The following is a 13345-nucleotide window of genomic DNA, read 5'->3' as shown; positions in this document are numbered from 1 at the left end:
TTCCTGCTCAAAAATAACTTTTGAAGCCATGCAAAGGAATTTGAGTTACATTCTTTGACTCTGAATTCCTAAAAGTAATATTACTTTTTTATGACTATTTATATGACTATTTATATGACTATATGACAAATTTTACAGACTTTTTTTTCTCAATTTGATATCACTGTAGGTACCTGTTTGTATTCTTTCAAAAACTTCAGTTCAGCTTACACTACTAATCTCCCTACATTCCATTTCCAAATATCTTTAATTGCAAGTACCAATGTTGCAGGAAAAATGTAAAATCTCCTTATTGAGTTATGGTTGACTGACTGACTGATTGATTGATTGATTGATTGTGTGTCATCAATTATTTGTGGACTCTTAGTGATAATATTAATAAATTTTCTCCATGTTAATCTGTCCTTAACCTGGTATTTCAGCTGTTCCAACAATGTATTCATTGCCCCTGTAACTAAATCTACCCACTATGTTGCTGGTCCTTCTCTTTCCTTCAACCTTTCCCAACCTTAAATCCTTTTCTAGGGAGCCTTAGTCTTTGCATAATTTGTCCAAAGTAGGATAATTTGAGCCCGATCCTTAATGTCTCAAGTAAGAACTCTGGGTTGATTTGTTTGATGATCCATTGGTTTGCATTGAGCATTATGTGAAAACAATATGGAATATATACATATTTTTCAAGGCATACTGTTGTGAACACACACACACACACACACACACACACACACACACTCCTCAAAAAAATAAAGGCAACACTTAAACACCACAAGGTAACTCCAAGTCAATCACACTTCTGTGAAATCAAACTGTCCACTTAGGTAGCAACACTGATTGACAATCAATTTCACATGCTGTTGTGCAAATGGAATAGACAACAGGTGGAAAGCATAGGCAGTTAGCAAGACATCCCCAATAAAGGAGTGGTTCTGCAGGTGGTGACCACACACCACTTCTCAGTTCCTATGTTTTCTGGCTGATGGTTTGGTCACTTTTGAATGCTGGCGGTGCTTTCACTCTAGTGGTAGCATGAGACGGAGTCTACAACCCACACAAGTGGCTCAGGTAGTGCAGCTCATCCAGGATGGCACATCAATGCGAGTTGTGGCAAGAAGGTTTGCTGTGTCTGTCAGTGTAGTGTCCAGAGCATGGAGGCTCTACCAGGAGACAGGCCAGTACATCAAGAGGCGTGGAGGAGGCTGTAGGAGGGCAACAACCCAGCATCAGGACCACTACCTCTGCCTTTGTGCAAGGAGGGACAGGAGGAGCACTGCCAGAGCCCTGCAAAATGACTTCCAGCGGGCCACAAATGTGCATGTGGCTGCTCAAACGGTCAGAAACAGACTCCATGAGAGTGGTATGAGGGCCTGACATCCACAGATGGGGGTTGTGCTTACAGCCCAACACCGCGCAGGACGTTTGGCATTTGCCAGAGAACACCAAGATTGGCAAATTCGCCACTGGCACCCTGTGCTCTTCACAGATGAAAGCAGGTTCACACTGAGCACATGTGACAGGGTCTGGAGATGCCGTGAACGTTCTGCTGCCTGCAACATCCTCCAACATGACCGGCTTGGCAGTGGGTCAGTAATGGTGTGGGGTGGCATTTCTTTAGGGGGCTGCACAGCCCTCCTTGTGCTTGTCAGAGGTAGCCTGACTGCCATTAGGTACCGAGATGAGATCCTCAGACCCCTTGTGAGACCATATGCTGGTGCGGTTGGCCCTGGGTTCCTCCTAATGCAAGACAATGCTAGACCTCATGTGGCTGGAGTGTGTCAGCAGTTCCTGCAAGATGAAGGCATTGATACTATGGACTGGCCTGCCCATTCCCCATACCTGAATCCAATTGAACACATCTGGGACATCATGTCTCGCTCCATCCACCAACGCCACATTGCACCACAGACTGTCCAGGAGTTGGGGGATGCTTTAGTCCAGGTGTGGGAGGAGATCCCTTAGGAGACCATCCACCACCTCATCAGGAGCATGCCCAGGCATTGTAGGGAAGTCATGCAGGCACGTGGAGGCCACACACACACTACTAAGCCTCATTTGACTTGTTTTAAGGACATTACATCGAAGTTGGATCCGCCAGTAGTGTTTTTTTCCACTTTCATTTTGAGTGTAACTCCAAATCCAGACCTCCATGGGTTGCTAAATTTGATTTCCATTGATAATTTTTGTGTGACTTTGTTGTCAGCACATTCAACTATGTAACAAACAAAGTATTTAATAAGAATATTTCATTCATTCAGATCTAGGATGTCTTATTTTTGTGTTCCCTTTATATTTTTGAGCAGCTTTGTTTGGGTATTTTCCCACATCATTATAATTGTGCTTTTAAAGTTGTAGCAACATTTTGGCAGAATCTCATCTGCCATCATCAGGCTTCTGTATTGTGTTTGTCTGTGAGTCAGATTTTCACAGCCGTTTCTGTTTTAAATTTGGTGCTAGCCTACTGCTGTGCCAGAATGGTTTTTTCTTCATCCTGATTGGTTGGGAGTCTTGGTCTGTGTTTATTGGTCTTGGAGTTTGCTGTGTTCTGCTTGATTGGTGTTTCTAATATCTTCTGTCTGTTTTGTAGCTTTTTTTTTTGTCTTGATTGGCTGGCAACATTGTGTTTCCTGTATTGGAGGCTTTTAGTGCAGTTTGGCTCTGAGTAAATGGACGGCTATCATTTATTAGGAAGCTAGGTTTTAACCCCAGCTACAGAATTATCAGAGAAGCCATAGAGATTGAAAAAAGACCTGAAAGCATGAATAGAAGAGATGACTGCAACAGAGTGTCAATTATCTGGAAGTCTGAACTCACAAACAAAAAAATCTCCACACCACAAGCCAGGCAAGCACCTGGGCACAAACAGACCCCCCCTGATACCTCCAGCTCAAACACACACCAACCAGGAACCCAGATGAAACCTAGCTTCCTATTAAATGATAGCCGTCCGTTTACTCAGAGCCAAGCCGCACTAAAAGCCTCCAATACAGGAACACAATGTTGCCAGCCAATCAAGACAAAAAAAAGCCACAAAACAGACAAAAGATATTAGAAACACCAATCAAGCAGAACACAGCAAACTCCAAGACCAATAAAGACAGACCAAGACTCCCATCCAATCAGGATGAAGAAAAAACCATTCTGGCACAGCAGTAGGCTAGCCCCAAATTTAAAACAGAAATGGATGTGAAAGTCTGACTCACAGACGAACACAATACACAAGTCTGATGATGGCAGATGAGATTCTGCCGAAACGTTGCTACAACTTTAAAAGCACAATTATAATGATGCGGGAAAATACCCGAACAAAGCTGAATACTATATCTATCTATCTATCTATCTATCTATCTATATATCTATCTATCTATATCTATCTATCTATCTATCTATCTATCTATCTATCTATCTATCTATATTTTCTGAGGTTTTTGCGTGTATTTGTATGTGGATCTTTGGTTGTTCGGGTTTTCTCCCGCGTAAGATTCGAAGTATCTAGGCAACGCGTTCGATGAAGTCTCATTCATCATCTTCAGGCTTCTGTCTTCGGGTCTGTGCTTCTCGGAGTGTCAGAGTGTCTTCGGGTCTGTGCTTCTCAGAGTGTCAGAGTGTCTTCGGGTCTGTGCTTCTCACTCTGAGAAGCACAGACCCGAAGACAGAAGCCTGAAGATGATGAATGAGACTTCATCAAAACGTTGCCTAGATACTTGAATCTTACGCGGAGAAAACCAACAACCAAGATATATATATATATATATATATATATATATATATATGTGTGTGTGTGTGTGTGTGTGTGTGTGTGTGTGTGTGTGTGTATGTAAATAAACCTTAAAACAGATACTCATTTCCATAGAACAAATTCTTACTTATATGTCAATTCCTGTGGCTATTCTAGGACTCTTTATTTTCTGCCTCTTTCTTCCCTTTTACTTTGATTTGGGTTTTTAAAGAAATATTTTTATGGTGAAAATGTGGAGTAATACTTTGCTGGAATTTAGAAATATGTTGCAATTCTTCTTCAGGTTACAATTATCAAGATCACAATGTGGGCATTTGAAGTCATAAAACATTAAATAACATATAATACTGGTATAAAGCAAAAAGCATTTCCTCATTTGGATAATGAAATGTCTGCAAGAAAGCAGCCAAGCTTAGACAGCACCAAGGACACCTCTATTCAACCCCGAGCTACAAATATTCTCATTTATTTATTTATTTATTTGTCACATTTACATATGACTGCCATCTTATTATAACTAATTAAAGTAGGTTTTTTTTAAAATAAACTAAGTAAAGATAAAAACCAAACCCACAAGCAGGAGAATATTACATATCATAAAGCCATTATGAAGTGATTCCTAGGCTTATAGGAAGAAAAAAAAATGCATTTTTAAGCTTTCTGGAGAGCCACGAGAGTTGGTGCCAACCTCACCACAGGAGGGCACATGTTCCAGAGGGCTGGTGCCACAGCAGAAAAGGCTGCCTCCTAAGCTCCATCAGATGGAATTTCATCATAAATGGAACCCGCAGACAAAACAGAGTTATGCACTACTGGTAGCTGCTCCTCAAGCAGGAGTTGTGAGTCCAGAAGGATGTCCAGAATGGATATGTCTGGATATGCCACTTCATTTAGTATTGAAGATGGTAGTCTAGAAGGCCCTAAAACCTAAAGCCACTCAGTTACCTATTAGGGGATGAGGGTAGGGTCTCATTCCCAATCAATGCCAACCAGTATTGGGCTCCGAAGAAAGAAGAGAACCAGGACAATGCAGGGCCAATGGTACTAAAAGTCACTGAGAAGTCAAGAAGAGTCAGGATGGATGCGTACCTCATCTCACACCCACCAGAGATCATCCAAAAACATGATCAATAGCATTTTCATTCCAAGCCAAGCCTGAATCCTGGCAGAAATTAGTCCAGATAGTCTGCTTCCTCCAGGATCCGCTGAAGCTGCTGCATGGTTATTTCCCACACAACCTTCCCTGGAAAGGGGGAGATTGTCCAGGATTATGGGATCCAGCCTTAGTCATCTTGCAGGAGCATGGATATAAGGAGCATATAGCTACACTCATGGTCCTAATGATCTTATCCAATTCTTCAAACCCAACAGAGTAAGAACAGTACCCCACTGGATCTATACTAAGGCTGGCCTTCAACTGGGAACAAATTGGAGTGATTTTGTCCAACAGATGCTCTGAAAATTCTTCTGTTCAACCTTGCAGATGAATCACAGAATCATAAGGCTGGAAGAGACCTTGGGCAGCTAGTCCAACCTCCAGTCCAGGGCAGAAGTTCTTATTATATCCTGAATAAATGGCTGTCCAGACTTTTCTTGAAAACCTCCAGTGATGAATGTCACACAACTTTGGGAGGCAAGCTGTTATATTGACTAATTGTTCTCACTATCAGAAAATTTCTCCTTAATTCCAGGTTGGATCTGCCTCTGATGAACTTCCCTTCATTGCTTCTTGTCCTATCCTTGGGTCTCCAAATAAGTCCTATCTCCCTTCATTGACCCTCCTCCTTCCCTGTGACAGTCCTTCAAGTATTTTCTGGGTTGCCTTTGCCCAGAAAGATCAGGACACCTGAAACAAGACCTCTCTGAATGACAATCTGTAGATACAATAAGAGCAGAGATATATTCTTGGCTTCCGGTTTGCCACGCTTCGGTGACAGCAGGATTCGTGATTCTCCACGATCCCTGCCGTGCTAGCCGTCTTGGTGCCTCCGATCCCGACGGATCTGGAGGATAAGGCTGCCCTGTTGGGGCAGCTGAAGATAGGGGGGATCCGGACAGGGGTTGAGGGGTATCGCAGACCCCCCCCAGCCGGCAATAACCCCCTTTTCTCAAGGCGGTGGAGCGGTGGTCTCAATGGCCGCCACGAAGAAGCCGGCAACTGGCTTAAGAATGTGCAGGAGGAAGAAGGAGGAAGTTTTAAAATGTAAGTTTTTCTTGGCTGAACCGGGACCTTAAGGACATATTTAATACCTGGAAAATTACTATTTTTTTGGAGGCTACAATGTTCCCAATGGAGGTTTTCTAAAGCGGCGAAGGAAAGTGCTGAAAGGGAAAGTTACTCTCCCTCCCTTATGGAACTAACAAATGGACATGGAAAATCTGCTTTCAAACAGAAGGTAAAAATTTAAAGCCCTTTGTTACAATGGGAAGGGAGAGGCTTGGAAAAAAAAAAGAAAAATTTATATTAAGACTTTGTTGGAGGAGATGCCTTGAAGATTAAGAGACTAGAAGCTAACTGTAAAAAAAGATTTAAAATACAGATTGGGTTTTTTTCCCTGATTGACACTACCCCAGGAGGAGAAACTGCAAAAGGAAGAAGTTTGTGCTTTGCCTGGACTGTTTGATCACTTTGGGACTTTGGGGAATTGTTTTAAGTTTGGAAATATTTTGATTGGCTTAATAACAAGAAGAGGATACAGAAAAAGAAGAAGAAAAAGTTTATAATGGCTCTATCTCTCGATGAACTAAAAAAACAATATGTAAAAATAAGGAAAGAAGGCAAGGACGCTATGGGAGAAGCCCTTTGTTTTTTAGAAATGGCACTTGCTATGTGTTAGCAAATTCAACAACAGCTAGAAGAAGTGGAGGAAGAAAAAGCCATTTTTAATGAAAAATGAAAAGTTTGATTAAGAAAGAAAGGAGAAAGAGAGGAGGGAAAAGGAAGGACTTAAGACATAAAAAAATATCTATGAAAGACAAAAATAAGATGCAAAAACAATATAATGCTAGAAAGCAAAAGGAAAGAAGAATGCAACAGAAAGCGGAAGCCAAGAAGACGGAGGTTTTGGGAGGAGTGGGTAAAAAGTCTAGGTGGGCCAAGAAAGAAAGGGAAAAGGGAGAAAAAAGTCATAAAGGTATAAAACAAGATGGGAAAAAGAAAAAAAATTTTAGGGACAAAGGGTAATGTATGATTTAAAAAAGAAAAAAGGGATTCTGCAAAGTACACTTGATAGTATTGTAGTAGTTGTATTTGTATTAAAAATAGAAAATTAGAATTTTATAAGGTTTAATAAAAGATTAAAATATTAAGGTACAATGTTAAAATGTTTAATAATGAATGATTTTAAGTTTTAATAAAATATTAAAGGAAATGTTTAAAATATTAGTTTAATTATAGAGTTTAATGGGCTAATGTGTTGATGTTATTATAGATTTATTATTGTAGTATCTGTTTTTGAAATAGTAGAATGTACTAAGCAGAATCAGATTGGGACTTAGGTGTTATTTTAAACTTCAATTTAGGGGAATGATAGAAAGGCATCATACTCTAGTGATTTCAGGAGAAATTATCTTTTTTTATATTGGGAATGATATAGATGTAAATGGAAAAAAATGGACAAAAGATATAAAAATATTGATTTAAAGCAAGATGAAATATATAAAATAGAATTAAGAAGAGGGAAAAGTGGGGAGGAGTTATATAGAGGATATAGAATGGTAAACAAGATAGGTAATGGTATACAAGAAGAGCATGAATTTAATTGAAGTCTGTACAAAAAGAGGTAATCTGGGGCCAAGCTACTTTCTAAAAGGAAGTTTTATGTCTTTGTGTTTTGTGTGTGTATGTTTAACTGAGAATTAATAAAATCTCAGAGGAATGCCAGATGAGAATAATTGTAAACAAGCCAGAGGGAAATATAAATATGATGATTGAATAGCAGATAAATATAGAAAAGAAATGTGATCGAATAAGAGTAAAGAGAAATAATGTGAAATTTGTTAAAGGGAATTTATGTGTCTATATGGAAATGGGGTAAATTAGAAGTATGTGATATAAAATAATGTGTTACCTGCGTTGTAAAGATTTATAATGGAAAGAGGTTTTATGTTTTTAATGTCTAATGATGTTTTGTTTTGTTTGTCTTTAAAATCAATAAAATTTGCTTAAAAAAAAAAAAAGAGCAGAGATATATTCTCACCGCTGTTCTTACCACAATAAGATAAACCGTAATGTTAGCTCTTACCCATGTTCAGTCAAATTCGAGTTTCATTGATCTCCAATGGCAATCTAGTTTTCCCTTCTCTTGAAAGCCAGAAACAAAATAGCTTTTGCTACAGGTGATACATAACAGTCCTGAGGAACCTGCTTTCTGCTATGACTGACCCTCAAAGCTCAGCTGGTCACAACCTTCCAGTTCCTCCAAAAGAGAGAACCAGATAGTGTGTTCTGAGTCATTTGCAGAATTTTGTACAGCTTCTTAATCCAAAGGCCATGAAACATTGTGACACTCTGCCTTCTCCCCCTGGGACAGATTGATTCGTCACACTGAATTCTCAAAAAAACCCACTAAATGTCACCACTAAATGACATTGCAAAGCAGTGTCTAGATGATGTTGCAAACCATAATTGGGAAATGTTGGTGCCAGAAACAAAAAAAAACGCTGCTAGGACTATGCCAGACCAACTAACGATCAGGTTGCTATCCATAAAAGATACAATGGGGGCACACTTTCCTCCTTCCAAGTGGCCCCAGCAAACTCCCATTAGATATGTCAATTCATGGGAGTTATCCTAGAAGTGATTAGGGTAGGAATTACAATTTAACCTGCCTTGAGGTGCCTAAACCAACTTACTGCTCTCAGATGATGAAGAACTGGTTACATTGTCATGGCCAATTACAATTATTGCTATCTTTCAGTTATACATATTATATTCATATTCATACAATATTATCTCTGAGGCTTGATTATAACACCTCAGTACCTTCAAAATCCATAACCATAGAGCACAATCAAGGAAGCAAAATTCACAGGGTCTTTTTATTGAGTTTTAATGCCAAGAATTAAGGATGAGAGCCCAGACTTGTGACAACTAAGGCAGCCTTCTTTTATCAGTATGTTCAACTTCGGAGCTTTTGAATTTCTTTTCCCCAGGCTATTTACATTATAGGCCAATAATCTATTACTTTGAGAAGTTAATGGTCTCCAATAATCTATTACTTTGAGAGTAATGGTCTCTGATTATTTCTGTGAAGAGGTAATGTTCCTTCTCAGACTCAACAGTTTCATTGATGTCATCAGGTTAAATAATGTGGCTGTGCAAACAGTGCAATTCAGCACATGACACAGCATCAAATATGCAATGCCAATTTTCTCTTGAGTCAGGATTTATTCCTTGTAGCCCCATTGATATACAGTATTTGGCAATAGTATGGAAATGGATTTCCATTGCCTTGTAATAAGATTTTTTTAATGTTCCAGCTACAGCCTGATCTCTTATTCAGATTATAAGTAAGTTCAACACTGCTTAATTTTCTCAAAATCAAACAAGGTCAGCTTAGATGCTATCATTGGTGTGTTCCATTCTTGATGGACAATAACTTAATAGCATTTTTTTTTCATGTTACTTTCTTTGGATGCTAGAACAGCCGAGCAGAAGAAATTCCCGAAGACTACACAGAAGTGTTGCAGACTCCTCTGAGTCAGAGGCTAAAGAAGGCAGACCTTCCAAATCATCAGCCTGAAGACCTGGCAGGCAACCAAACTCCTGAGGCAGCTCTTGGAGATAATGAGCTTCTGCAGATGGGGGCTGGTTCAGATAAAGAGGGCCTAGCCCAAGAGCATGCCAGCAGCAACACAAAGGTGAGCAACACATCTCTGTGAGAGGAAAGAACAGTAGTATCTGAGACTATAGATAAGAGAAGCCCTGAGGCCCTTATCCAGCTATTAGAGCTAACTATCTAACTCTGGTTATGCATTTCTGTTCCTCACAAACTCCTTGCAATCTATCAGAAGCAGTTTATGGAATTCTTTGACACTAGAAAAATGGAGTGCTACAAGAAATACCCATATCTCTACCTCTGCTTTCTCCTGCTAACTGATTGTTCATGACTCCCTCAACTTTCAAGGCAGGTCTCAAGCACTTTCTGGCCAATTACTCCCCCAGTTCCCAGCCAATGATACAGGCAAATCATACCACTGTCCATCTTACATTTGCCCTGGCATTCACTTTGCATTTACTGGCATAGGAAAGAAAGTAAGATGAGAACAGAATGCAAAAGTCTGTCGATTGGTGGATGAGAGCTGGCAGGATCACAAACTCACTAGTTATACAGTGCAAAGTGCTTGTTATCTACCAAGTCTTACCTGGTTTTGGGTCTAAGAACCTGCCAATTATCTGATTCAAGCCTGTCAACCCATTTGGTGTCTGAGTCCCAAATTGGGACACTGAAGATCTCTCCCCCCTCCCCCATTTGAGATTTTGGAAAGGAAGAGACAATGTTTTTCTGTCCCTCCCGCATACCTGGGGAACAGTTTGATAACTTACTACTGGAGATCCTTATAACTCCCTTCCTGACAGTCTTAGGAAAGTTCAGTAATGAAAACAGAATTATGTTCTAAAGCTTAGTCTACAAAGCTGCTGGGACTTGAACGCTGAGGCAGAGCTGACATTTTTTATGTCTTTGTCTATTTTATGATTTTATGAATACAGTGTAAAGAACTGGGAGTCCTTATAGATCTGATGATCTGTAAATAATAAAAACCAACAGCCCATGCCATTCCATGTAACAATCTCACATACTCATATTGTGCTGCTTGAGTTCTCTTTGGTAGCTTCTTTCTTTTACTGTCTGATTTACCACTGGTTTGTTAAGATTGCAGTTTGGGAGCTGGGGGGAAGCTTCAAGTCAGTCTCAGCAGTTTTGCTTGCAAGATTTCGGAAGTGGTTTTGCCATTGCTTTCTTCCTATGGCTAAGAGACAGTAACTGGCCCGAGGTCACCAGTGGTGGTATGCTACCAGTTTGGACCGGTTTGACCGAACCGGTAGTTTAAAAAAAGCCTCCAACAATCAGCTGAGAGGAGACAGAAGAGAAAAGCACAGAATTAGCCCTCTCACCTGTCCCTATGCTTTTCTCTTCTTTCTCCTTTCAGCTGATTGGTGCTGTAAGCCTCAGCTGGTGTGGGAAAAGCTGCATGCGAGCATTAGATCTGCGTGTATTAGGTGTGCATGCACGCATGCAGGATCACCAAACTGGTAGTGGAACAGGTAGGATCCTATTGCTTGAGGTCATCGAGCTTTGAATCTAAAGTGTGACTAGAACTCATGGTCTCCATGTCCCAGTTTCTAATCCAATGCCTTAACTAGTAGTACAACCCAATTATTATTTTGTTAGTTGTTTTAAGATTTTATTTTATGCCCTTAAGTACTATATTATCTGGTGCCACTTTCTTTCTGAGGGCCAAGACTGTGGGTAAAGCAGCTTTCAGATACAGTGCTTCTATATTTAGCTATTACAGATCGTTAGTCGCCGTAGTAAAGGGGCTTCCACGTGGTTAATCTTGGAGACATTATTTCAGTGAAAAAATGTTATTTTATTTTATTATTTTAATTTCTGTAAAATCATTTCTGTAAAGTCCTTAGGAAATAGTTTTCTATGATCCAGAGATGCAATTTGATCTGACCCAAATGTTTCAGGGTTTTATAGGAAATGCCCTAGATTAATTTGAAGCAGGCCATCCTTCAATATCTGGGGTCATACCTGGCCACTAAAAATGTAGACTGTGATACATTTTGTGGACAACTCTGTGCATACATATAAAGAAGAAATGTCTAGTAGAAAATAAAGACATGATTTGGTTGTTATACTTATCTACCAGAAGATGGCAGTAAAACTCTTTAAAACATCCTTCAAAAAGCCCTTCAAAACATCCTAAGCAAACCAAAAGACCCCAGAAGAAAAAACAGGAGTCACCTAACATACAACATAAGAACTGCAACAACCACTATGTAGGACAAACAGGCAGAAGACTGGTATCCATGAACACCAACTGGCAATCAGAAGGCATGACAAAAATTTAACAACATATAGATAGATTTAACCATAGCTTCAGTTGAGAAAATGTGACAATCCCAGACCAGGCCAAGTCCAAAATGCCAGGGAACTTCTAGAAGCCTCGCACTCTGACAAATCAGCCATCAATAGACACATAGACATTAACAACATCTATAGACGATACAAAAGAGACAATCAACCAGTCCCTTAACAGATTAACAGAGGTGGAAGGGACCTTGTAAGTCAGGGTGTTAAACTTGCGGGCCGTGGGCCGGATGCATCACACACTAGCCACCCTCAGTTTAACGAAGCGGGGGAAATCATAAAACGTCATGTGACAACAACTTGACATTGCAAATTTGACAACCATGTTGTTGGACATCTAGTCCAGTCCCAAAGAGAAAAAGACTCCAGCACCTCCTCACCAGTAACCAGCACTCAGATCAGCATAGATTATCTCCAAGCATTTTCTTTTGGAATAATATACTGATTGTGCTATTAATTATTCTATGAAATAAATAATGGAGCAGTTATTCTCCAACACTTGTTGTGAGCTGCCATATCCCCTCCTATACTTTTCCAGGGAAAATTACTGGTACTTACAACTTCTCACAGGTGTATGGAAACATATATTAGAAGGTGTTTTAGTCAGGGGTTCTGGGAATTGTGATTCCAGCTTACATGGACAGTATCATATTGAAGAATAAGAGAATAGCTTCTCAGAAGTCAAACTATAAGGCTATGTGTTAAAGGTTTATTTTGACTTCTTCTCTTTTAGAAGTTGCTTGGAAACCTGTAGGAATCTCATACAAGTATATTAGCTCCATATTTTTGCACTATGACAATCTTGCTAAAATTCTCACATGTTCCCACTTATAAAGGTGATTTTTTGAAAAACCAAATTGATGTTTTTATTATTTTACTTTGATAATACAGTGCTAATTGATTTTTGCGCTTCCTAAAGGAATTAAAGTACTGGTCAATGGAAAAGCAGAAGCAGCAAATCATGAATTTTGAAGAGAGAAATTTGGTCCTTGGGATTTTTGAAACATATGGTATAATGGTCCTGAGATAACATTTGCCAGCTCCTTTAGAACTCTGGAATACAGCAATAGCACTTAGACTTATACACCGCTTTAAGTGCTTTACAGCCCTCTCTAAGTGGTGGTCAGAGTCAGCATATTGCCCCCAACAATTTGGATCCTCATTTTACCCGCCTCAGAAGGATGGAAGGCTGAGTCAACCTTGAGCCTGGTGAGATCTGAACTGCTAAACTGCGGGCAGCCAGCAGGCCGCAGAAATAACCTGTAATATTGCACTCTAACCACTGCACCACCACAGCTCAATATATGATAATCTGTCAGGTTCCAGTGATTTATATTCATCAAGATCAGATAGGTGTTATCTTACCATTTTCTTCCTTATTTTAATTTTTATTTCTAGTCTGTCTTTTATGGTAGGGGTTTTGAGGGGGCGGGGGTAGGTTGGGCTACAGTTTCTTTTTTCATGAAGACTGATGCATGAGTTAAGCAGCTCTGCTTTCTCACTACTGCCTGTT

This window comes from Pseudonaja textilis, chromosome 2, assembly GCF_049901715.1.
Source record: "Pseudonaja textilis isolate UNSWEBS1 chromosome 2, rPseTex1.2, whole genome shotgun sequence".
Classification (NCBI taxonomy): domain Eukaryota; kingdom Metazoa; phylum Chordata; class Lepidosauria; order Squamata; family Elapidae; genus Pseudonaja; species Pseudonaja textilis.
This window is presented reverse-complemented; position numbering follows the sequence as displayed.